This window comes from Mus musculus, chromosome 9, assembly GCF_000001635.26.
Source record: "Mus musculus strain C57BL/6J chromosome 9, GRCm38.p6 C57BL/6J".
Lineage (NCBI taxonomy): Eukaryota > Metazoa > Chordata > Mammalia > Rodentia > Muridae > Mus > Mus musculus.
Genome location: NC_000075.6, coordinates 48,414,652 through 48,442,311, shown reverse-complemented (window position 1 = coordinate 48,442,311; position 27,660 = coordinate 48,414,652). Strand labels below are relative to the sequence as shown.

Sequence of the window (27,660 nt, the reverse complement as noted above, 5' to 3'; positions counted from 1 at the left end):
GGGACACTTGCTATAGCACCAAGCCTAGTGATCTAGGTTCAATCCCAGAGACCTCCACGGTGGAAGGAGAGAACCCACTCAGTTGAGTTTTGACTGCCGTGCATGCACCATGGTACACATATAACCCCGCCTGCATCCCCTCCTCCAAACAAATTCCATGCAAAAACTTTTCTTGATTTTGACAATGGTCCACCGATCTACTATGCATTTTTCAATATTCTTGTGTTTTTAATAATTCTTTAGGGCTGGAGAGATGGCTCAGTGGTTAGGAGCACTGACTGCTTTTCTGAAGGTCCTGAGTTCAAATCCCAGCAACCTCATGGTGGCTCACAACCATCTGTAACCAGATACTGAAACCCTCTTCTGGAGTGTTTGAAGACAGCTACAGTGTACTTACATATAATAAAAAAATAAAAAATAATAAATCAATCAATCAATCAATCAATCAATCAATCAATCAAGCAAGCAAGCAAGCAAGCAAGCAAGCAAGCAAGCAAGCAAGCAAGCTAGCTTTGGGCCAGAGCAAGGAGGGTCATAACAAGCACAGAGAGAGCAACCATCCATAATGAGATCTGACGCCCTCTTCTGGAGTGTCTGAAGACAGCTACAATGTACTTACATATAATAATTCTTTAGTTTTTCTCCTTGTTTGTTCCTAATTTCAGTAGTTTTATAGTTTTTCTCTCTGTTGACTTTCAAGTTTCACCCTATTATAAGTAGATAAGAAATGATTTCTATTTTTCTGTATTTGTTAAGACGTGCATAAACCTAAAGTATGCTTTATTTTGGGAAAAGTCCCTATGCTGATGACAAGAATGTGTATCGTTCCGCTGCTGGGTGGGATATTCTGTACACTTTGTTAAGCCTGTTTTATCTATGATCGAGATCTATAAGTAGTTTCTACATGATCCAGCTTTGTGAGAGTGCTATAGTTTTACCCACTGATACTGTAATGGGGGAATAACTCTCTTTGTTCTGCAGTGTTTGTTTTATGAAAATGGATTTTTATATTCACAGCTTCTTGCTCCCTTCCCTTCTTCCCAACACACTCCCACACTGGATTTAATCCTGTAGAAGCTGGAAGTTTCTCCTCAGGTAGGATGTGGGCCAGCGGCTGTGGCAATCCTTGGGCTACCTGCACTCTTTCTAAGCTTATTCTATCCCTAGAGCAAGAGGTTTCATCCCTTGTAGGGAGCGTGGGTGGAGCTGACAATATATTCAGTACCAGGTTGTCAGCTTTGAAGTCATATGCATACAAATTACATTATTTGGACCGAACAGGTTGTATTTATATATTTATAAACACACAGACTCTCACACACAAACACACACACACACACACACACCACACATACCACAGACACACAGACACACACCACACACACCACACATACCACAGACTTACACATGCACACACACACACACACCACACATACCACAGACTCACACACATGCACACACACACACCACACATACCACAGACTCACACACATGCACACACACACACACCACACATACCACAGACTCACACACATGCACACACACACACCACACATACCACAGACTCACACACATGCACACACACACACCACACACACCACAGACTCACATACATGCACACTCAACAACAACAATTAAAAGGAGACCATTCATGAATTTGAGAGAGAACAAGGGAGAGGGTGCAAGAGAAAGGCTGCAAGAAAAGGAAGGAAGAGAAACAATATTCTAATTTCAAAAATAACTTTAACTTGCATCTTTTTACACTGAAAATATAATGTTCTTGATATCATTAAGATAATCATTTGCTTTATCCAGGAAAATGTAAAAAAAAAATCTTGCAATCCTGGAACTCACTTTGTAGACCAGGCTGGCCTCGAACTCAGAAATCCGTCTGCCTCTGCCTCTCGAGTGCTGGGATTAAAGGCGTGTGCCACCACGACCAGCTATTTCTTTGTTTTGCTTTGACTTTGGTTTTGTCTTTTGGTTTTTCAAGCCAGGGCTTCTCTGTGAAGTCCTGGCTGTCCTGGAACTCGCTTTGTAGAGCAGGCTGGCCTCCAACTCAGAGATCCCCCTGCCTCTGACTCCTGAGTGCTGGGAGGAAAGTACAGCAGCAATACTATTTATAATAAGATTACAGTGTAAAGTTGGCATTCCTCAATTCTATTTCTTCTATTTTTAAATTTAAAAAAGTGTGTGTGTGTGTGTGTGTGTGTGTGTGTGTGTGTGTAAATGATTGCAGGTGCCAATATGTTTACAGGAAGCCAGAAGAGGGTGTCAGATCCCCTGGAGCTATAGTTACAAGAGGCCGTAAACTGCCCAACATAGGTGCTGGGAACTGAATTCTGGTCCTCTGATGGAGCAGTGTGTGCTCTTAGCCACTGAGCCATCTCTCCAGCCCCAAGTTCTACTTACTCTGAAAAAAAAAAAATTCAGTGAAGGAAGTATTGTCAAAATGTCATTCTTAAATGTGTTAACCTCAGAGAGAAAACAAAGTGGTTTATGTCACTACACTAATTTTCATTGGATTTATATCCAGGTGGCATATAATGTGGTCCTGTCAACATTATATACAATGTACAACCATGGTCCCATCAGCTCCTAAGTAGGCTGAAAATCTCCGCTTGCTACTGATGTTGGGGCTGTTGTGCAATTTTAGTATGACACGCTATTGATATCTGAGGAGGTGGATGCCCTTAAGAGGTGGTTCTGTGGCGCAATGGATAGCGCATTGGACTTCTAGTGACGAAAAAGAATATACTATGCTGCCAGTCCTACAAAAGTCTATTGTAAAGCACAGTATATAACTCATGGTGATAGTGCTGAGCCTGTTATTGGCTTCTGTAGTTCATATACTCTCATTTGACAGTGTTTTCCTTGCACTTATGAAAACTGTAGTTTATCATAAAACAACCCATGTGTTGTACTGGCATCAGCCTCAGGTGTTTCATGTTCACTGATTGCACAATGAGGTCATGTTGGCTGACTGATATACACAACCTAGTTTCTATAAGCTCACTCTCATGCTTGTGTAGCACCAATGTCCCTGGAAACATTTCTTAGAGCATAAGCTTGTTGCTAAATAGCGTGCGACTCCTTTTTTTCAGAATTTATTTTCTTCTTCTTCTCCTTCTTCTTCTTCTTCTTCTTCTTCTTCTTCTTCTTCTTCTTCTTCTTCTTCTTCTTCTTCTTCTTCTTCTTCTTCTTCTTCTTCTTCTTCTTCTTCTCCTTCTCCTTCTCCTCCTCCTCCTCCTCCTCCTCCTCCTCCTCCTCCTCCTTCTTCTTCTTCTTCTTCTTCTTCCCCTCCCCCTTCCCCTTCCCCTTCTTTCTCTTCTTTCCCTTCTTCCCCTTCTCCTCCTCCTTCTTCTTTTTTAAAAGATTTATTTATTTTTATGTATATGTGTACACTATTGCTGTCTTCAGACACACCAGGAGAGTGCATCAGATCACATTGTAGATGGTTGTGAGCCACCATGTGGTTGCTGGGAATTGAACTCAGGACCTTTGGAAGAGCAGTCAGTGCTTTTAACCACTGAGCCATCTCTCCAGCCCTTCTTCTTTTTAATAATAATTATTTATTACATTTTTATGGATTCTGTCTGCATGGAGTAGGCGCACCATGGTGCACTGGTGGAGGATCAGAGCATACCTTGAGGGAGCCGGTTGTCTCTCTCTATATGTGGGTCAGATACTGAACTCAGATTCACTAGGCTAAGTCATCTCGCCAGCCCCCTTCTTTTTAAAAAAAAAAAATTCTTGATTTAATTTGTTGAGAATGAAAATTATTTAACAAGGTATGTTTAAAAAACCCTTCTATTTCTACTCACAAATTCCCCAAGCTTTTAGGAACTACATTTTATCCATTTCCGATTTGTTTTCCATCAGTTTCTTGTTGTTAGTATAAACAAATACACTTACTTGTAGCCTTCCTTCCATCTTTATTACCCCAGAGGTTGCACAGTAGATACTGCAACTTCTTTTCCTGCTTGTCCTGGAGGTTTCATCATTACAGTTTATAGAGTTTCCTATTTCCTTTTTATATTACACTGGGTTGTTTTGAAAGATGCATCATAATTCATTTTACTGGTCCATCATCAGATTCAAGTTTGGTTTGTTTTCCTATTTTTTTTTCATTTTTTGTGACCACTAATGACACTTCTAGGGATAATCTTATACATAGTCATTTTGTGTGTGTGTGTGTGTGTGTGTGTGTGTGTGTGTTTTCCAGTAGTTTCCCAAATGCTGGGCCAAAAGGTAAATAAATACATATGTAATTTTTCTTAATGCTCCCAAATTCCCCTCTGTAGGCACCACATTGCTCTGCCTTTCCATCAGCAATGCTTGAGAGCACCAGCTTCTCCATAGGCCATCAGCGTAGTATTTATTCAAACTTGGATTTTTGCCAGTCTGATAGATGAGAAATTTCTCAGTCCAGCTTTAATATGCATTTTGGTTTTTTCTTTTTTCTTTTCTTTTGGCAGGGGGAGGAGATAAGAGGGTTTCTCTGTGTAGCCTTGGCTGTCCTGGAACTTTGTAGACTAGGATGGCCCATGAATAGATGTCCCATGCATCCTAACAGCCTACCATAGGTTAAAGTTGGATTTCAATAACAACAAAAAAGAAACTAGAGAGAGCACATATTAGCAGCTTGACAACACACCTAAAAGCTCTAGAACAAAAGGAAGCAAATTCACCCAAGAGGAGTAGACGGCAGGAAATAATCAAACTCAGGGGTGAAATCAACCAAGTGGAAACAAGAAGAACTATTCAAAGAATTAACCAAATGAGGAGCTGGTTCTTTGAGAAAATCAACAAGATAGATAAACCCTTAGCCAGACTCACTAGAGGGCACAGGGAAAGCATCCTAATTAACAAAATCAGAAATGAAAAGGGAGACATAACAACAGATCCTGAAGAAATCCAAAACACCATCAGATCCTTCTACAAAAGGCTATACTCAACAAAACTGGAGAACCTGGATGAAATGGACAAGTTTTTAGACAGATACCAGGTACCAAAGTTAAATCAAGACCAGGTTAATGATCTAAACAGTCCTATATCCCCTAAAGAAATAGAAGCAGTCATTAATAGACTCCCAACCAAAAAAAGCCCAGGACCAGATGGGTTAGTGCAGAGTTCTATCAGACCTTCAAAGAAGATCTAATCCCAGTTCTTCACAAACTATTCCACAAAATAGAAACAGAAGGTACTCTACCCAACTCATTCTATGAAGCCACAATTACTCTGATACCTAAACCACAAAAAGACCCAACAAAGATAGAGAACTTCAGACCAATTTCCCTTATGAATATTGATGCAAAAATCCTCAATAAAGTTCTTGCTAACCGAATCCAAGAACAGATCAAAACAATCATCCATCCTGACCAAGTAGGTTTCATCCCAGGGATGCAGGGATGGGTCAATATACGGAAATCCATTAACGTAATCCAGTATATAAACAAACTCAAAGACAGAAACCACATGATCATCTCATTAGATGCAGAGAAAGCATTTGACAAAATCCAACACCCATTCATGATAAAAGTCTTGGAAAGATCAGGAATTCAAGGCCCATACCTAAACATGATATAAGCAATCAACAGCAATCCAGTAGCCAACATCAAAGTAAATGGTGAGAAGCTGGAAGCAATCCCACTAAAATCAGGGACTAGACAAGGCTGCCCACTTTCTCCCTACCTATTCAACATTGTACTTGAAGTCCTAGCCAGAGCAATTCGACAACAAAAGGAGATCAAGGGGATACAAATTGGAAAGGAAGAAGTCAAAATATCACTTTTTTGCAGATGATATGATAGTATATATAAGTGATCCTAAAAATTCCACCAGAGAACTCCTAAGCCTGATAAACAGCTTCAATGAAGTAGCTGGATATAATATTAACTCAAACAAGTCAATGGCCTTCCTGTACACAAAGGATAAACAGGCTGAGGAAGAAATTAGGGAAACAACACCCTTCTGAATAGTCACAAACAATATAAAATACCTTGGCGTGACTCTAACTAAGGAAGTGAAAGATCTGTATGATAAGAACTTCAAGTCTCTGAAGAAAGAAATTAAAGATCTCAGAAGATGGAAAGATCTCCCATGCTCATGGATTGGCAGGATCAATATAGTAAAAATGGCTATCTTGCCAAAAGCAATCTACAGATTCAATGCAATCCCCATCAAAATTTCAACTCAATTCTTCAACGAATTAGAAAGGGCAATCTGCAAATTCATCTGGAATAACAAAAAACCTAGGATAGCAAAAACTCTTCTCAAGGATAAAAGAAATTGGTAATCTTATCCTAGCACTTAAACAGCACACCTGCAAGCTCTAGAACAAAAGGAAACACACATACAGGAGAGAAGTAGATAGGCAATAATCAAACTGAGGACTGAAATCAATAAAATAGAAACCGAACAATGCAAAGAATCAGTGAAACAAAGCATTCGTTGACTCTTTGAGAAAATCAAGAGAAACAAATCCTTATCCAAATTAATTAAAAGACACCAACTATCCAAATTAACAAAATCAGAAACAAAAGGGCGGACATAACAACAGACACCAAGGAGACCCAGACTCATTAGGTCATATTTGAAAATCATTCATTCCACAATAAGTGGAAATCTAAAAGAAGCGAACAATTTTATTAATAGCTACCACTTACCAAAGTTAAATCAAGATTAGATAAACAGTTTAAATAGACATATAGCCCCAAAGGAAATACAAGAAATCATTAAAAGTCTTGCAACCAAAGAAACCAAGCCAAGCCAAGCCAAACCAAACCAAACCAAACCAAACCAAACCAAACCAAACCAAACCAAACCAAACCAAACCAAACCAAACCAAACCAAACCAACAAAACTCTAAAGATTATTCAGTTTTAGCATAGAATTTTACCAGATTTTCAAAGAGAGAGCTACTGCCAATATTCCTCAAATTATTCTCCCAAATAGAAACAGAAGGAACATTGCCAAATTCATTTTATGATTACGTAGTCATCCTGATACCTTAGCCACACAAAGATTCAATAAATTTAGAAAATTTGAGACCAATTTCTCTTAAAACTTTGATGCAAAAATACTCAAGTGGAATCCTAAACACACCAAAGAGATCATTCACTATGATCAAGTATGTTTCATCCTGAAGATGTAGGGATGGTTTAACATATAAAACATTTTTCAGTGTAATACACCATATAAGCAAGCTGAAAGAAAAAAAAAACTACATGATCATCTCATTAGATGCTGAAAAAGCCTTTGACAAACTTGAACACCTGTTCATGATAAAAGTCTTGGAGAGATGAGAGGTACAGGGAATACCTAAACATAATAAACATAATTTACAGAAATCCTATAGTCAACATCAAAATAACTGGAGAGAAACTCAAAGAATTCCACTAAAATTAGAAACAAGAAAAGGCTGTCCACACTCTCCATTTCTATTCAATACAGTACCTGAAGTTCTAGCTAGAGCAGAAGTCAACTAAAAGAGAACAAGGGGATACAAATTGGAAAGGAAGAAGTCAAAGCATTACTATTTGAAGATGATATGATAGTCTACATAAGGGACCAGGCAACTCCTATAGTTGATAAAAACCTTCAGAGAAGAGGCTGCATATAAGGTTAATTAAAAAAAAAAAGACAAAGGGATTGAGACAGAAATCAGAGACACAACATTGCCAGAATACCAACAAAGAATATAAAATATCTTGAACTAACAAATCAAGCAAGTGAAAGACTTGTAAGACAACAACTTTAAGTATTTGAAGAAAGAAAGATATTAGAAGACGGAAAGATCTCCCACGCTCATGGATCAGTAGGATCAGCATAGTAAACATGGCCATCTTACCAAAAAGCAATCTACAGATTCAATGCAATCCCCATCAAAATTCCAACACATTTTTATACACCTTGAAAGAATAATATTCATCTTCATATGGAAAACCAAAAAGCCCAGGATAGCTAAAACAATCCTGTACAATAAAAGAACTTCCAGAGGTATCACCACTCCTGATTTCAAGCTATAGTAACAAACCCCACATGGTTTTAGCATAAAAACAGATAAAATGATCCTAAAATGGAATCTAATTAAAGACCCAGATATAAATTCACACAACTAAGGACACCCGATTTTTGAGAAAGAGGCTGTAAATTACAATGGAATAAAAAAGCATCTTCAACAAACGATGGTGGTCTGGCTGAATGTCTGCATGTAAATTACTGCAAAAAGATCATCCTGCACAAAACTCAAGTCCAAGTAGATCAGAGATCTCAACATAACATCACATACACCAAACCCAATAGAAGAAAAAGTGGGGAATAGATTTGAATATATTGGCATTAGAAAACAGCTTCCTGAACAGAACACTAATAGCACGGGCACTAAGACTGACAATTCATAAATGGGACCTCATGAAACTGAAAAGCTTTTGCAAGGCAAAGGACACCATCCAAAGGACAAAATGGCATCCTACTGAATGGGAAAAGATTTTCACCAACCCCACATCTTACAGAGGGCCAATATCCAAGATATATAAAGGACTCAGAAACTAGATATAAACAAACGAAATAATCCAGTTAAAGATAGAATATGGACCTAAACAGATTTCTCAACAGAGGAATCTCAAGCCTTAAACGGTTGTGATCTGGGAGGAATAGTGGCTGACATCTGTTTTCCTCAGGCAGAGTTCCCTCGCTTGATTCCTTACTGAGGAACAGCATTCCAAAGTCTGTCTCCTGCTTTTCAACTTAAGAGATAGACTAGAGCTGTGGCTTTTCGTGTGTGTGTGTGTGTGTGTGTGTGTGTGTGTGTGTGTGTGTGTGTGTGTGTACCCCGCATGTTAGAGGTCCTGGGTTGTCCAGCACTGTACAGGAAAAGCCATCTATACTCTTTTAAACAACTCCCCCAGACACCCCTGTACCCTCAGCTAGATTTGGGGGAGTCGTATGTTTCTTCTGTCAGTGCTCAGAGTGTGCATGTCCCCCAGGAAAAGCCATATGCCACCAACTTCCTAAGGAATGACTGTTGTGTTTCCTTCAGTGAGAAACATTTCTTGTGGTTTTCTGATTGATTGTTTTCTCAGTGGCTGGAGTTCCCCCCGCCCCGCCCCCCATTCCCTGCACTTTCAGTTTGACAGTGTTTTCCTCATTAGTTTTTGAGGGATTTTTGTTCAACTTTTCCTATTTTGTTGTTGTTGTTATTTGTTTCAAATAAGGTGTCTGCAAATCATGGCCCAGAGGCTGAACATGTCAGTCTCCGTGTCTTTAACTGTGCTTATTTATTTATTTATTTATTTATTTATTTATTTATTTATTTATTTATTATTTACGGTGGTCGAGGAATGGAATCTGCTTTTTAAAAGTAGCAGGGGAAAATAAAAGGAATAATAACCTTTTCTGACATGAATACATTAAATAAGATCCAATTTCCAGTGTTTATTACTAGGGATTTTTTTTAAAAAACAAAACCATTTTTATTTGCTTACATGATGGTCTTGTTTTGTGTCTTGGTGGCAGAATGGAATCGTGGTGACAGAGGTAATATATAGTCCTCCAAACCTAGAGTACTTACTTTCTATTCTGTTGCAGAATAAAAATCTTAGAGAATAACGACAACAACATGCTGCTCACTGTGACACTTCCTGTCATCTGGTGTAGCCAAGAGGAACAGAAATCATGACTCGGGCTTGCCTAACAAACAAAGGTGTCTATCGACACAGAGATGGACAGTGTATTTTAGGATTGCCCTTCACAACTAGTTGTTCTTGGCTTATTATTGCCTCTCTGTAGTCACTGTTTTTAGGTATGTTTCCTCTCGTGGTCGTGACTGTTACTTTTTAATCAAGCAATGTTCGCGTGTACCCCAGGCTCTTCTTGACCTGACCATATAACAAAAATTACCTTCATGTCTGATCTTCCTGAGTCTTGGAATTACAAGCATGTGCCACTATGTCCTGCTGGTGTGGTGCTGAAGGTTGGACCCCAGGCTTCATGCATGCTGGGTAGATTCCTTAGCTTAGTTGTATCTCTACTCCAAGACAGTTTCTTTTAAATTTGACTTTTAAAAAAATATTCAAGCCGGGCGTGGTGGCGCACGCCTTTAATCCCAGCACTCGGGAGGCAGAGGCAGGCGGATTGCTGAGTTCGAGGCCAGCCTGGTCTACAAAGTGAGTTCCAGGACAGCCAGGGCTACACAGAGAAACCCTGTCTCGAAAAACCAAAAAAAAAAAAAAAAAAAAAAAAAACCAACAAAAAAAACCCCAACCAACCAACCAACCCCCCCCCCCCATATTCAAAATTGAATAAAACTTCCCTGATGAAACACAGGGTACATGGCTGGAGACATTGGCTCCTAGTGATGTATCTTTAGCAAATGTAGTTTAAAAACACGTCAATCTGCTGTCTAATCACGCCATCAGGTGGATGGAGATTACTGGAACCACACGCAATGGTCATGTCCCAGGCATCAATGGTACCCACATGCAGGCCTTTGAAAATCTCCTTTGCAGTTAGATACTGAATAAGACCGTGGAAGTCTCCGAACTTTTCCGTATCCAGGTTCATCTCCCTAACATTTTCTGTCTTAATGATGACTTTAGTATCAGGGCTTCTGAGGAAGAGCCGTTCGATAGCCTTTTGGATACTGATGGCTCTATGAATGAAGAGTTCCATTGGGAAGGGTCTGAAGTGCTGGCCCAAGGTAATGACTATGACAGTATCTTTGTCACCTGGTAAGCGGTCAATTTCCTGAGGGATATAGCCATCATCTATCACAGAGTAGAGCTGCACAGTAATGAAAGGGTGGCTGTGTTTCTTCCATTCAACCAGTATGTGTCTTTCAGCATCCAAAAGCACATGTTTCTTATACAGTCCAGTCCCATGAAGGTCAAAAGGCTTCAATGCTAGAAGAAAAACAGAAAAATCTTTAACTGGAAGTTAAGGATGAGTAAATGTTAAAAGGAAGAACAGTATTTAAGAGGAGATTATATTATAACTATAAAGATGCGAACCCAGACAGCAAAACAAAAATCAAAGCAGCCCAGGCAAGGAGGGAAACCACATCAAAGCCCCATTTGGGTTTCTGGAAGAACGTAAAGATAACTACTTACTTTGTGCAACCTTGGGAAAGTACTCGATCCATTGGCGCAGCGTGGAGTCTCCCAGGAGGTAAATGAGTTTCCTTTTCAGACAGTCGTTTATCTGACTTGAGTTTAGCAGGCGCTGGGTGCACTGTGCCGACACCCACCTTCCTTGGAAAGTGTAGCCGCTAGGTGTGGGAACCTCCATTCCAAACTCACATTTCTTTCTCACGTTCTCACTCTCTGGTAACAGATATTTGTAGAAAATGGTTCTAATGGCAAGAGCCAAGCACCCAGCTCTCTCCCTTAGTTCCACCCTCCCCCCTTTCCTGTTACTTTAGTTTTGACTACTAGCTATGTTTAGGCGCTAGGCACTTCAACTCTTTTTTTTTTTTTTTTCAGCCAGGATTCCTGGCTGGTCTCAACCTCACTCTGTAGACCAGGGTAGTTTGAACGCAGAGATTTGCCCACCTCTGCTCCTGAATGCTGAGATTAAAATGGTGTGCCACCCACAGATTCAATGCAATTCCCATCAAAATTTCAACACAATTCTTTATAGACCTTGAAAAAAACAACTCTCAATTTCATATGGAAAAACAAACAAACAAAACCCAGAATAGCTAAAACAATCTTGTGCAATAGAAGAACTTCTGAAAGTATCACTATCCCTAACTTCAAGCTGTATTACAGAGCAATAGTAATAAAAATTACATGGTATAGAAACAGACAGGTTGATCAATGGAAGCGAATCAAAGATCTAGGAATAAATCCACACACATATGGACACTTGATTTTTGACAGAGAAGCCAAAACCATACAATGGAAAAGGGAGAGCATTTTCAACAAATGGTGCTGGTCTAACTAGATGTCTGCATATAGAAGAATGCAAATAGATCCATATTCATCACCCTGCACAAAACTCAAGTTCAAGTGGATCAAAGACCTCAACTTAAAAGCAGATACACTAAATCTAATAGAAGAGAAAGTGGGGTGGGTGCGGGGAGTGGCTCAGAGGGTAAGAGCACTGACTGCTCTTCCGAAGGTCCTGAGTTCAAATCCCAGAAACAACATGGTGGCTCACAACCACCCATAATGAGACCTGACACCCTCTTCTGGTGCATCTGGTCAGCTACAGTGTATTTGTGTATATTAATAAATAAATTTTTGGGCTCGAGCAAGCAGGGACTGAGTAGGTGGAGTTGACCGGAGCGAGTGGGGCCGACCAGAGCATGCAGACATCCTAAAAATTCAATTCCTAACAACCACATGAAGGCTCACAACCATCTGTACAGCTACAGTGTACTCACATAAATAAATAAATAAATAAATAAATAAATAAATAAATAAATAAATAAATAAATAAATAAAATTTTAAAAAAGAAGAGAAAGTAGGTTTCAACCTTGAACTCATTGGCATAGGAGACAATTTCCTGAACAGAACACCTATATCTCAGGCACTAAGATCAGCAATTAATAAACGGGACCTCAAGAAACTGAAAAGCTCTATAAAGTAAAGGGCACTGTCAATAGGAGAAAATGGCAGCTGGCAGAATGGGAAAAGATCTTCACAAACCCTACATCTTATAGAGGGTTAATATCCAAAATATATAAGAACTCAAGAAGTTAGACACCAACAACCCAAACAGCCCAATTAAAAAATGGGGTACAGAGCTAAACAGAGAATTCTCAACAGAGGAATCTCTAATGGCCAAGAAACACTTACAGAAATGTTCAACGTCCTTGGTCATTAGGGAAATGCAAATCAAAACAATTCTGAGATTCTACCTTACACTCATCAGAATGGCTAAGATCAAAAACTCAAGAGATAGTGCATGCTGGTGAGGATGTGGAGCAAGGGAAACACTCCTCTGTTGCTGGTGGGTTGCAAACTTGTACAAGCACTCTGGAAATCAATTTAGTGGTTTCTCAGAACACTTGGAATAGTTCTACATGAAGACCCAGGTATACTACTCCTGGGCATACACTCAAAAGATGTTCCACTGTAACATAATGGAATACTATGCTTATTAGAGTAGGCAAATGGATGGAACTAGAAAATATCATCCTGAGTGTGGTAACCCAGACTCAAAAGGACATGCATGATATGTACTTACATATAAGTGGTATTAGCCAAAAAGTACAGAGTAACTATGCTACAATCTACAGACCCAAAGAAGCCAATTAACAAGGCAGGGTCAAGGGAGGATGCTTGAATCTTTCTCAGAATGGGAAATAAAATAGACATTGGAGGTGGATGGAGGAAGGGAACTGGGTGAGAGAGGGCATGGGGAGGACAACAGGGCGGTGGGGGGATCAGGTGTAGGGAGAGCAGGGGAGAGAATGGAAATCGGTGGTGGGTGGGTGGGGGGCATCTCTAGGACATACCAGAGACCTAGGAGGAAGGGAGGCTCCAGAGAGTCTATGGGGGTGACTTTAGCTGAGACTCCTAGCAGTGAGGCATATGGAGCCTGAAGTGGCCACCTCCTGTAGCCAGGCAGGACTCCCAGTGGAGGGATAAAGACAGAAACCACCCACAAAACCCTTGACACAAAATGTGTCCTGCCTACAAGATCTGCAGGGACAAAGATAGAGCAGAGATGGAGGGGAATGACCAACCAATGATGGGCCCAAATTGATACTCTTCCCATGGGCAAGAACTAGTCCCTGACACTATTAGTGATACAGAATCCTAGCATAATGTCCTCTGAGAGACTCTACCCAGCAGCTGATGGAAACAGATACAGAGACTTCAGCCAAACATTAGATGGAGCTTGGGGATTTTTGTGGAAGAGTTGGAGGAAGTATTGAGGACAGGGACTCCATAATAAGACCAGCAGAGTCAACTAACCTATACCCTCAGAGACTGAACCACCAACCAAAGAGCAAGCACAGGCTGGACCTCGGCCCCCTGCACATATGTAGCAGATGTTGGTCTTTCTGTGGGTCCCCCAACAACTGGTGCAAGGACTGTCCCTGACTCTGTTGTCTGCCTATGGATCCTGTCCCCGTAACTGGGTACCATGTCTGATCTCAATGGGAGAGGATGCACCTAGTCCTGCAGTGACTTGATGTGTCAGGGTAGGGTGAGGTGAGGGGTGCCTCCTCCTTCTTAGTGGAGAAGGGGAGGGGGGCACAGGAGGAAGGGCCGTGTGAAGGCAGAACTGGGAGGAGGGGGACTATGACTGGGATGTAAAGTGAATAAATAAATAAGTTAATGAAAAGAAAAAGTAGTTCACCACCACGCTGGGCTCCCCCTTTTCTCTGTAATAATAAAAATACTGTGAATATTATTTATTCTTACAGTGAAAAAATACTGTGGTATAAAAATGATTTGATTCCCCTACTCAGTCTTTTGAGTGATTCTGGGTCATTTCAACTCCCCTCTGTTTGCTTTCTTCCAAATATGATCATTAGCTCAAAGTGATATTTTTTTTCCTTACCTTGCCATTCCCATTGGTCCTTTGGTGAGTAAAGTCTTTAATCTGAGTGATGCTACACTGGCCTGCCAGTTGGTGTCCTTATCAGTAAACCCTTTGCCTCCATTTCATCTGTGAGATAATGTTAACACAGGCATGGTACTCAATGCTTCCCAGTGGGAGTCCATTTAAACACCGTGGGATGAAATGCCCAGCTCAACAATGTCTTAGTGGGACTTTGCTAAAAGTGACAAATTGCCCCTCACATGGACTGAACTGCTCTCTCAGGCCCCACTGTCATGACACCTGCCACTGTCTATCTTCCTAGACATCCTGGTGGCAGGGCACCCAGCGTTTTGTCATGACATGGCATGGGCTGTTCATGGCATACTTTCTTGCCATGCTCTCCACGCTGCTACCTACCCCTGAGCCAAGAACAGTGCCACGGCTGGCTCCTAGGGCATCATACATGGCAACCAAAGCGATCTAGCACCCAGGTGCATTTTTATCTCATAGCCTATTGCCACATCATCATCTCTGTACTAATGCCAATTCTTGAGTTAGATCAGAGTGCCATAGGAAGGGTCCGCGAGCATGGTTTACCTGCAGAAATGATTTCCTCGTCAGGGAATAGTTTCCAAGGGAAGAGGCCTGGGCTAACACGTAGTACAGTGTTGGGGCCTGAGGTTCCTTTCATCTTGTTGTTCTGCTGTTTCTAACATGGCTTTCTCCCAGGCCTGATGGGCTTTTTCCTCTCTCACATTTTAGCTGCAGTTCAGCCAGGGGGAAGGAGAGAAATAGTAGAGGAAGGGATGTTGCTTTTAAACCCAGGGCCTAGAATTTGCATGTATCAATTCTATTCATGCTCCTAGACAAAGGTTAGCCACAGCAATCAGCAGCGGTTAGATAGCTGACCATGAGCTGGGTTAGAACAATGGCTTCTATTACAAAGCAAGGAGCAGATATTAGGGACTTGCCATCTCTGCTTACTGTCCCCATGTTGTCCTTCCTTCAAGGACCTTGTAGTCTCTGGCCATGTCCTCAAGACAGAGCCATTATTAAATAGTTGCACTTTAAGGTTAGCTCTTTGTGGCATTTAAAAAAGTGTGTGTGCCATGGTGTGGTGTGCCTGTGGAGGTCAGTGGACAACTTGCAAGAGTCAGTTCTTTCCTTCAGCTAAGTTGGTCCTGGGAAATCAAAGTCAGGTTGTTAGACTTGGTGACAAATGTTTGTCCCTGCTGAGCCATCTCACTAGTCCCTGCGTAGCCTGCCGCACCCATAAGCTCTGTATTCACAGACTGAAACAATCACATGTGGGAGATATTCAGGAAAAACACTCATCAGCCTTGAACAGGTAATACTTTTTTCCCTCCTCTGTAATCTGGCGACAATACTGTATTGGGACGATTTACACAGCATTGAAGTTATGGTAAGTCTTAGAAGTACCCTAGTGCTGACTACAGCCTGTAGGTTATATACAAATGCTAGGCCATTTTCTTTTGCAAGGAGTTCAGGCGTCTACATATGTGGGTTTCCAAGCTGGGTCCTGAAACCAATTCCCCATGGGTAGCTATTATTGGTGACCCATGGGCAAAGTGGCAGCATGGCGCTGGTGGCAGAATTATTAACCTCACCCGGAATAAACTCTCAAATCTTAGTAGCTGAGTTGCCAAGTGGGATTTCCTTTGATGCCACTAATTATATAGCTATTTTGTTGTGGAACAGTTGGACTTCTAGGGGGCTTGGCAGCACTGCATCCTGAACAGCTGAACACTGCAAGTGTGGGCACTTCAGGCCTGCCATTACTAAATATTCCCTGCTTTGATAATGTACCAAGAAGATAATCTGTACTTTTATTTGCATGACAACCCACTATGAACGGGGCAGCCCTGCCAGTTTACTCTAAAGCATACCATGTGTACACTTGTATGCCAGGACATGGTTTTCTTACATCAGCTCATTGTTTATTTCACAATTAGCTCATATCTCGAGCTACATGGCCAATACTATGGGATTCTATAATATTTTTAATTACTTTAGGGATTGCAGAAGGTGTACTAATGGTTACAATGCCTTTCTATGGCAAAAGGAATTTCCGAGTTGTAACTGGGTGTATGAGATTGTGATGAAGAAGGTATTCTATATTTATATGGTTAGGAGGGCAACGCCATCTCATCAGTGGAAGATGGAGGCAGATGGACAAGGGAGACATAGCATGGATATTTGACATGGTTCTGGGAGTTGGCTACAAGGGTTGGGGGAGCCTCTAGAAGCTGTAGGAGACACAGGGACATGCTTCTCTTGAGCCAGAAAGATATAAAGCCAGCTGAGCCTGGAGTGTGATCAGCAAGGCTGATGAAGCATGTGAAATAGCAAACTAAAACAATACATTTCCCCTTCATCTTACTCATCAAGTTCATTGTCACTTTATTATAGTGGCAAGAAAGTGATGCTGAGAAACGACTGTTTTTTCAATGTGAAGTCATTTTATCCAGAAGCAGTGTACTTTTTCCTATTTACATGTACCATGTCCCTTGGTAGCATCTCCAGGGATCTTCTAGGTCACAGTTAAAATTAGATGAAAAATATTCTTCAAGGGCTGGAGAGATGGCTCAGTGGTTAAGAGCACTGACTGCTCTTCTAGAGGTCCTGAGTTCAATTTCCAGCAACCACATGGTGGCTCACAACCATCTGTAATGGGATCTGATGCCCTCTTCTGGAAAGTGTCTGAAGACAGCCACAGTGTGCTCATATAAATAAAATAAACAAATCTTAAAAGAAAAAAAAAAAAGGAAAATTACTCTTCAAAGCACTTTCTTCCTCAATTGGATTGTGGCCTTAAACCTCTACCAAAACTAAAACCAAACCAACCAACCAACAAACCAACCAACCAACCAACCACTGAACTCTTTGTCATGACGTTTAAGAACGACAGTGATTTAGACTTTTCCTATGCAAAAATAGTTCATGACAATTTTGTTCATTACTAGAGTTTATCTAATCAAAAGTTATTGAAAAACCTCAGGGTAGCACCCTACATCTCAGCAACTCTGGCAAAGAATACTTTGCTAGTGACTGTGTCATGTGACACTTCCTTCATCTCACGTCACACCTACAGAGGCAATTGGAATTTATTCCAGTTTAAGGGACCCCACGCATGACTCTTGCTTATATCTGGCCACTCTCCCAAGCCCTCATGAGATTTCTGGGTTCCCCCTCCTCAAATAGATTGAATAGTTCTTACAAAGTTTTCCAAACCTTTACTTTTCCCAATTTTACTCACAATGCCTCATTATCTGCCAGACTCTCAATAACTACTTACTGAATAAATGAATGAATATTGTCGATCAATCCTTAGGTGTTGCCAAGAGTATCAGTGTGATTGATAAGCTAATGAGGGCTTTGTGGGAGGAGCTTTTGGAGATAAGGATATATAAGATAAATATTCTTTCTGGTGTAGTGTTGCTTTGTGTTTGCCATTGAACACTTAATAAGATGGAAATACCATATAAAGTTGATAAGTGCTACAACTAAGTTACAGGTTATGTTAAGGGACATTCCAAAACTACATCCACAAGGCCGAAGCCACCAGTGTCTATCAGTGGCATCTGCACAGTAGCTAGGGCACTAGGGTATGAATTCCTAGGTGAATTGATATTTTCACCTTTCAATCGATGGAGCCTGTTATCAAGAATATGAAACATGTTAAAGAAAGAAAACAATTTTAAAAAATGTTTGCAATTAATACTGAAAAAAACCTTCCAAGAATCAAGAAGTACCTACCACGGGGTTGAGCACACCTTTAGTCTCAGCACTCAGGAGAAAGAGGCAGGGGGAATCTCTGTGAGTTTAAGACGAGTCTGCTGTACACAGTTAGATCCTATCAGGAGAAAAAGAAGAGAAGAGAGAAGAAAAAGAAACAGCTACTATAAGGGAGAAGGGACTTACTGTTGCATTGGGAGACAGCAATAGACTTTGGGTTCTTCATCATTTCAACTCCTATGTTGGACCTTCAAAAAGACAAAATGACAGATTAGCCTGCCATGTGTCATTGAGCATAGGCAGTATGAATCACCTGCTTGTAAGGAAAGCAAGGGCTCATTTAAAATTTCTGCTAATATGACTAGAAACTATTATTTCAGGTCACTGAGGTATTATAAATGAAGGAGGATTTTGGAGTGTTTTCTACCTTACTGAGAGTCTCTGGAGTCCAGGGCATTTGCCACATGAAGTCATGATACTCTGTTGTGCTTGCAGACAGGAGTCTGGCATGACTGTCCTCTGAGAGGCCCTACCCACCAACTGACTCAGACAGAGGCGTGTACCCACAGCCAAACAGTAGATGGAGCCTGGGGACTCTTGTGGAAGAATAGGAGAAAGGATTGCAGCCCCTAAAGGGTAGGAACTCCACAGGAAGACCAACAGAGTCAACTAACCTGAACCTTTGGGTCTCAGAGTCTGAACTACCAACCAAAGAACATACACAGACTGGATTTAGGCCTCCCCACACATATGAAGCAGATATGCAGCCTGACCTTCATGTGGGTCCTGAACAACTGGAGCTAGTCCAAAATCTGTTGCCTGTATATGGGATATGTTCTCCTAGCTGGGCTTAATTGTCTAGCCTCAGTGGGAGAGGAAGCCCGTAGCCTCGTAGAGACTTGAAGTGTCAGGGTGGGGTGGGTGGGTGGGGGGTACCCAGGAGGGTTCTCATCTGCCCAGAGAAGAAGGGGAGGGGGAATGGGGAAAGGATTGTGGGAGGGAACTAGTAGGAGGGGCCAGTGAATGGGATGTAAAATGAATCGGTAAAACATAAACGTTTTAAATAATCATAAAATCCTAAAGCAAAAAACTGCTTTCACATCATCTACTCAAAGTCATAATTTTATCCTTAAATTACTATGCTCCTCCCTGGCTCCATTTGAAGACATCTAAGTTCTTCAATACAAGGACACAGCATCCTCTGCCACTGCAGATGCTTGTCGGCTATCATTTAAAGTCAGCCACTCTCCCATCACTTACTCGAGGGGTCTAGACTTTTACCGTAGCACATGGACCGCTCGCCACAGAGCCCCGGCTTTCCCTTTCAGTCCTGCTTCCTGCTATTTCACCTTCAGTTTCTCTTTTCTGAGCCAGACTTGTTTTACACAGAGCAAAGTAATCTGAAGGAAGGTAGCCCGTTTGCTGGGTCACTCTCTCGCCTCAATACCCATCTCAGTGATTGGTAGAAAACAGAGTTCAGTTTGTTGCGTGAACTAAATGCCTTCTGTGGACACAGGGGTAGTTAGTGGGTAGGGAAAGATTGGGTGAGTTTCATAATCAGAAATAACAGAGAAGGAACAGAAACCTAGCTGTGCTCTTACTTCCTCAGAAGGGGCGTGGGGGACATCACACCAGGAGCTCAAGCATGGATGCTAGGCAGGATTCTGCAGTGTGCAATTTTCACATGCGTGGCGTTTACTCTTACCAATCATTTGTGTCTGATAGCTTAAGGAGAAAAGATTCGAAACTTGACTTTGAAAACTGCTAAGAAAGGAGTCACTGAGGAACTATCTATTGTTTTTATTTTGTTATGAAGTAAAGGAAAATGAAATGTGGTGTGTGTGTGTGTGTGTGTGTGTGTGTGTGTGGTTATATGTGAGTGTGCGAGTGTGTATCAGTGTGTATGTGAGTGTGTGAGAGGGTGTATGAATGTATGTATGTGTGTGAGTGTATGTGTGTGTGAATGTGTATGAGAGTGTGTGAGTGTGTGAATGTGTGTGAGTGTGTGAATGTGTATATGTGTGTGAGTGTATGTGAGTGTGTATGTGAGTGAGTAAGTGTGTATGTGAGTGAGTAAGTGTGTATGTGAGTGAGTGAGTGTGTATGTGAGTGAGTGAATGTGTGTGTGTGTGGACGGTGTGAGGGAGGGTATAGATTTCGGCTGAATGAAAACAAAAAGAATTCCACCTGATAGGTGTCTTAGGGCCTTGATTGACAGGAGGAGGCATGCTGGCAACTAGGTTTGGGGAGCCTGTGCAGCTGAGGGCTTCCAGGAACTGCTAGGCCACAACTTGAGGAGAATGGAGGAGTCTTCTACCCAAAGAAGGGCCCATGTGCCAAACCTGCTCAGGAGATGAGCTGATGCCTGGTGGGAGCTGACTTCTTAGCAGGATTGCTCAGGCTGCAGGAGAGAGGGAGAGGGAGAGGGAGAGGGAGAGGGAGAGAGAGGGGGAGGGGGAGAGAGGGGGGGGGGGAGAGAGGGGGGGAGAGAGAGGGAGAGGGAGAGGGAGAGAGAATAGAGTTGAGCTTTGTAGCTGGATCATTAAACATCTGGCCTAGAGTAGGCTTTGACTATGCTTGTTGAATAAATAAATAAAACCTGCTATGGTAGGCAAAGGAGGGAGCAAGAGAGGGGCAATGAGAGGGGGTAGAGGCAGGGGATGAGAGGGGGAGAGGGAGAAGATGAGTGGGTGGGAGAAAGAATCAGAGTAGAGTATGACAAAGAAGACAGAGTCTTACAGCTAGTGGTCACAGTAATTGTGGTGAAATGAGCAATGAAGCCTGACACTCTGAACTCTACAGTAGCACAAGGCTTGGTGATAAGATTGTTACGAGGCAAACTGTACCAGCTATGATGGAGGAGGTGGGGGATCATTACACTATCAAATCTTTTTAAGGGAGAGGGTAAGACATCTACGAACTACAGCAGGGTGGTTTCCTTTGGGAGATATTTTGTAAGACCTAGATCTGTATATAGTAAAATAACATAACCTGACCAGTTGACATTGGTTGTCAGGAGGAGCAGAGGCAGATACTTTATTTGGTTCCTTTTTATCGGGCAGCCCCTTTTATTGAGTACGTCAATAGGAAAGCAAAGTGGTATGGATAGGGGGCCCAGTAAAGACAACACAGGTCTTACCAGAATCTTTAGTGGAGGAAGCACCTGAGGGTCTTGTTCAGTACTGAGATGGGCAGTGAAGCTCTGCCGGGTACAAAGATCTCTCATTGTACTGAAAATATACTCACTTCTGAAAAAGGTCTTTTTCTTTGGCAGTGAGATAAGAAACACCTTGCTGCCTGGTACACACATGGGTCAGGGCCTCACAGGGAATGTGTTGAGGTTTCATGCAGTAGAAGACTTCCTCACCACCACGGTACAGGTATTTGCATAGCTCACTGCTTGACTCTAGTATCAGGCCACATTCAGCTGTGACCTGGGACGTGCCATTAACAAAAGCACCTTTGAAAGCAATTCTGCCGTAGCCTTCGTTCCTTGCTCTCCAGAGAGCTGACACCCCTTCACTGGGGTGCACGAGCAGAATAGACAGTGAGACCGGGCCCTCCCAGAACAGAATGAAGCTGACGAGGTAGGTGCCATTGTTGAAGTCTGTCACCTTTCCAGAAGCTCCTGCCTTCAGGGCTGGGGAGAACATCCTGGCCCTCAGGAAGTCCCCACCATACCCCTTCCTGTTTCCTAGGTGGTCTCTAGCCTCTACTAGGATGTCCAGCAGGTCCCCCACACAGTATGTATCTTGAGGGTTGAGGATGGTGGCCGTGCTGTGTGTGGCGCTTGTGGTGTAGTTGAGGTGGGTGAAGGGTCTGGGAGGTATCTGCCGATCCAGCTTCTCCAGGATCTCCCTGACTTTCAGCTCTGTCTCTGTTGGTGACTTGTCTTGTTGGTGGCCTGTCATTTTAGGGATCTCCTCTTCTAGCTTAATCACTGGTAGTAACTTTGACTGGCTCATTGGAATTTCAGGACAGGAGGACTTCATGGATGTGTTCCAGGGATGGAAACATATGGCTGTGTTTAGAGTGGTCCAAAGCTGGAATGACAAGAAATATAGTGGTGCCCTTTAAAGAGGAACCTGTTCCCAGTCATTTGTACTTACAATGAGTTAGAGTTTGACAGGAATATATTCATTTTAAAATAAGAAACTGGAGAATAAGAAGTTGATGAAGTGAGTTTGCTCTTTTAGATCCTATATACTTTGCAGCCTGTAACTACTTTTTGCTGGTTTCCCACTGGCTGAATATTTCTGATGGCTAGTCCAATTATATAATGTGAAAAATGAGGAAAACTGAACAATTGGTTTTATGACAGTTTTATTCTAAAATTTGATTAGTATAATATAGAGAAGGTATAAACTTTTCATACCCATGAACATGGCTTTTAAATTCTTTCTCTCCAAAATGGTATTACATGTTTTTATATACACATGGTTATATAAACATGCAATAATGAAATTTATATATGTATAGGAATGCATGAATGTGTTTATTTTGTCTTTCTATGGGGTTAATTTAGAATTACAGAGATGGATTCAGAAATAACAAATATTGCAATATAACTTATATTTTAATGGATTAGAGGCAAAATCCCATTGTATCCTAACTTATCTGATTGTAATTGTGCCTCAAACTCCCAATTCTGCTGTTTCAGTCTCCTGAGTGATGGGATTACACACACCTGATATTTAAATACAGAAGTGCCACAAGGAAAACCACAGGAATTGGCTGAATTCCTATATATACTTTGAGTGGTAAGCCTTTTCTTATTGTTGCTTAAGATCCAGGAACTGTAAGGCACACTGGTTATTAAGAAGAACAGTTACACGGCAAAGGACAATAGCAGGCCGGATCTAGACAGCTAAGGATATGTGTATCCAGATTAGTGATAAATGCTTATTTAGTGACATGGCAGTTGGTGGCCTTAACAAGGGGCATTTGGGGTGCCTGTGAGAGGTAGAAGTTTGACTACAAGGCCCTGAGGATGAATGGGAAGCAGGAAAGTAGAGACAGGGTGCCCTGCCCCCACCAGAGGTCGATAAGGGAGAAGGAAACGAGGTTAGATTGGGAGACTGGGCTCTGAGAAGACAGCTCACACAGGTCCAGCTTCTGGTAAACGTGGGGAAACGTGTTCCTACCTTTGCAGAATTTTGAGAAATGACAAATATCATCCAGGTAATTACTAAGAACGATGTGAACGCTAGCAGCATTTTCTGACACATTATATTTGAGAACATGGTCCGTGTCCTAGGAAAGAGCACAAGAGAAGGTACCAGGTGAGAAGGGTGGGAGAGCCTGGGCATGCACGCTTTCAAGGGAACTTGTGATTTGCCCTGAGACTTGGCCATCTCCCATGAGCTGCCTTCTTTTTCCTTGTCTTAGTGAACAACCCCTTTGTCTTCCTTGTTTACCTTGTCTTACTCAGGCTTTGTTCTGCAGGCTCTCTTCTTCATCCTCAACCCTGAAATGACAGTCAGATGCCTCCCCTCCCCCCATGTTCTCTCCCTGTATTCGCTTCCTGTAGAAACACCCCACTTTCACTCACCACAATCCCAATGCAAAGCAGAAAAGTTAATTAGCCTGCCAATATCTTTTTTTGGGGGTAGGGGAAGATAGAAGATCCTGATGAGACCCTAAGCATAGCTTATGTTATTAAAATAATCTATAAAATACCTTTAAACAAAATGGGTTCTGTAGCGACTCTTGCTTTGCTGAACACCAAGTATGAATCTTGAGGTAGAAATTATTTTTGGGGGGAGTGGAATCGAAACTACTCTGCATAAAAGACAAATTTAACAAGATCATGTGAAGAAAGGGGAAGAGAAGTGGCCAGAGGAGGTGCTGGGAGGGAAGCAGAGAGAAGTAAGACCATTTACTACTCTGCATAAAAGACAAATTTAACAAGATCATGAGAAGAAAGGGGAAGAGAAGTGGCCAGAGGAGGTGCTGGGAGGGAAGCAGAGAGAAGTAAGACCATTTTAAGGTGTTCATGGCGAATGGAAACAATACCAACCAGATGCAGTGTGTAGAGACCCACTATGTTTTTGCTTCTTGAAAATCAAAACTACAGTGAATTTTCGACGGTCTGAAAAACTTCTGCATGGGTCAATTAGCTTAATAGGTTCTAGAAGGATTCTGTTTGCATCTTATTGGTACAGAGCAAAACCCAGTAACCCTCATGTAGAAACCCAAATACAGTTGACTGGGAACAAAGGAATATATTCTACAGGGACACTTCAGCTATCAGACTATTGAAACAACAGACTTTAAAAACTTGGAATTTCAAGCCGGGCAGTGGTGGCACACGCCTTTAATCCCAGCACTCGGGAGGCAGAGGCAGGCAGATTTCTGAGTTCGAGGCCAGCCTGGTCTACAAAAGTGAGTTCCAGGACAGCCAGGGCTACATAGAGAAACCCTGTCTCAAAAAGCCAAAAACAAAAAAAAAAAAAAAAAAAAAAATGGAATTTCCCCAAGAATCTCATGCTGTAAGACAAAAAACACGGGCTGGCACAAGCAGAGGACTGTCCTCTCTAAGAAAGAGGTTTCCGGCTTTCCAGGGAGGGCGGTGGGTCAATAGTGGGCACTCCCACACCTTGTTGGGACTGCTTAGGTATGCATTTCCACGATGCTATTTAAACTTTAGTCTCCTTTCAGAACCTGAAGGTAGACTTCACTGCAGTCTCCAGGATGTCTTTGTCCCTCTTTTCAGCAGGTTTGTAACAAATACATCTCCTTGGATGACTAGGGCTATTCATTTGGCTTTTTAAATTGACTTCTCAAGGATGGGTGGCTGAACTTGGCTTCTTGGGTTAGAGACTTCGACCCCCAACTTCAGCATCAGAGTCCAGAGGGGAAAGTCACCTTAGAGCTAGTTAACTGTTTTCAGTGAGATACCATGGCCGGTTGCAGCTAATACTAAATCACTGTCTAATGATGGAGCTGTGACTTTCCAATTATGGAAATGTGGTGCTCAAGGAACTTCTAAAAGGACTGAATTCTGTGTCCTGTGACATAGAGATGAAGTGAATGAAATGGGGAGAAAAGACATCATGGCTGGTGTGGTCTGCATCACTCACCATACTGTGCATCTAATACTGAATGACTTCCTGGGAACCAGAGCCTGTCAGTGGTAAAGCGCTGGGGTCATGCCTGTCTCAGCATTGTACGTCTTTTGTGTCCCGTCCCCCCCCGTGTCACTGACAAGCATAATGTTTGTGGAATGAGTAACTGTCAAAAAAAAAAAAAAAGCATAGTCTGTGCTTCCAAACCAGCTTCCATTTTTACCCACTAAGGTTTCATATTTTTCTAGTAATGTCAAGAAACATGTAGTATGGTAACAGTCAGTCAAAGGCCTCCCTGCCCTAAGTCTCACCTAGTCTTTCTAACTTTTGGTGAAATTCACAATGCATGAGTTACCATACCTATTCCGATTCATGCTCTTTGACATAGAAAAAGCAGTGTACACAGACAGAATGTTACCAACCCTGAAAAAAAAAAACCCTACAGTTTTGACTCAGATTTCCAAGCCATGTTTCATCAAATATATAGTTATTCTGTTAATGGATGGATGTAAAACTATTGAATGCTTACCCATATGTTTCCAGAAGAAGAGGAAAGTCAACAGTGTGAAGTACCTGTTTATGAAGGCTGGAATACAGGAGTATTTCGCCCCATTCATGTCAACCTTGGAAGATGCCTTATTTTTTCATATTTCCCCATCATTGTCTGTCCCCTCTTGCCTCTGTCGCTCATGGGATGGACACCCCAGTACTCACCATGCTCTCTGCTCAATCTGAAAAACCTCCATTGTTTAATCTTGAGCGCGAACACTGGGTTCTCTATCCTCTGAGCTTCCTTGGTCTAACACACATACTTTGCCATGATACGCTCCATTTCCCTTTGTGCTGTTCCTCAAGTCTGCCAATGGACATTCTAGAGCAGATTCCTTCACATAAGAAAAATAACTGCAGGGCACAGTTCTTCTCAGTAGGCTTAGAGCTCAGAGATGTCTCACTAGAGCCTACACACCTCTGCCTCTCCAAATACCCTCAGGATGTCTCCACTGGAAATACTCAAGGGTAGAGCTGTGCTAACCCTACCTCGTGATAGCTAATAAGCACCATTGTGTACATTTCTTCCTGGCTGAAACTAACTGACCACTGTGGATACATTTCATAGAAACAGGCAAAGGCTGCAAACAGAGTTGTTTCTGGGGGAGCGGAGCTGAGTTTAGGCTGCTCAATGGAATCTCCAAAGTCAGCCTGTTCAATTCTCCTTTGCCACTGTGCGGATTCTTCTCCCTGTCCTTGTGAACCATGTTCCCTACCAGAAACGTGTATTTTCTTCTTGACTCTTGGCTCCTAAAGCCTGGTCATCCTCAGTCACTGGGTACCTATGTAGAGACTGGAGATCTTGTCCCTACCATCACTTAAACTTATGTCTGGGCATGTGACATCCCAGTTACACTACACTTCCTGGCCTCTATGGTATTTGGGCACAGCCATAATGTTCATTCTCTGCAGTGGATATAATTCAAGTTATATGACTTATATGACTTGTCTCTTCTAGTCTCTTTCCTTTTTTCTTTTCCTTTCTTTAACCTGAGGCATACTAGCTTCATCAACAGCCTTGTTTTGATCATACAGTATGATGAGAATATCCAGGTCCTAAGACTTATTTGTCCTGAAACATGTCCATCTTTGGCTATCTAATGCAGCCTAAAGACTTTTTTCTTTTTCTTTTTCTCTTCTTTTCTTTTCTCTTCTCTTCTCTTCTCTTCTTTTCTTTTCTGTCATTTTATTTATTTTTTTATTAGATATTTTCTTCATTCACATTTCAAATACTATCCAAGACTTTTTTCTAAATGACATTTTCGAACATATAAAATAAAATATAGAGAGTGATAACTCAATTACACTGAAGCACAGTAATCAACATTTTAAATAACCTAACTTCTTATTTAGTCATATGTAAGTTTTTCTCAGCACACCAAATAACAAGCAGGGAGGCGTTGCATTTGTAAAAACTTTAAAGCATTTATAAGTATGGGTGGCATTTCAAATCTCTTTTTTATTTAATTTAATTTAATTTTTAATCTGTATGAGCGTGGGTGATTTGCCTGCGTGGATGTGAGTGTCACTGTGTACTTGTGTGCAGTGCCTGAGGAGACCAGCAAAAGGTATTAGGGACTCAGGAACTTGGGATTACTGACAGTTGTGAGACACTGGGTGAGTGCTGGAAATCAAACCTGCATCCTCTGGAAGAGTTGCCAGTGCTCTTAACTGCTGAGCTATTTCTCTAGTCCCTCGAGTCTCCTTAATAACCACACTTTGGCATGAAAGCACCATGATTTTAAGTTGTGTGTGGAGCCACAGTTATTGAAAAAAAAAACTGCT

General features: G+C 41.7%; 1 long non-coding RNA gene and 1 pseudogene across 2 annotated transcripts; one reads left to right on the top strand and one right to left on the bottom strand.

Moving 5' to 3' along the window:
- On the bottom strand, window positions 10,372-22,266 carry Nxpe1-ps (neurexophilin and PC-esterase domain family, member 1, pseudogene; annotated as a pseudogene).
- Gm32131 lies at window positions 21,496-24,180 on the top strand. 2 transcript variants are annotated; one of them, XR_379366.4, is made up of 3 exons: window positions 21,779-21,846; window positions 21,958-22,002; window positions 22,920-23,414. It is a non-coding gene; the product is annotated as a predicted gene, 32131 (long non-coding RNA). The 2 variants fall into 2 exon arrangements; XR_003948155.1 differs by lacking the exon at window positions 21,958-22,002 and having other exon boundaries at window positions 21,496-21,846; window positions 22,920-24,180.
- Window positions 24,181-27,660: the final 3,480 nt, after the last annotated feature.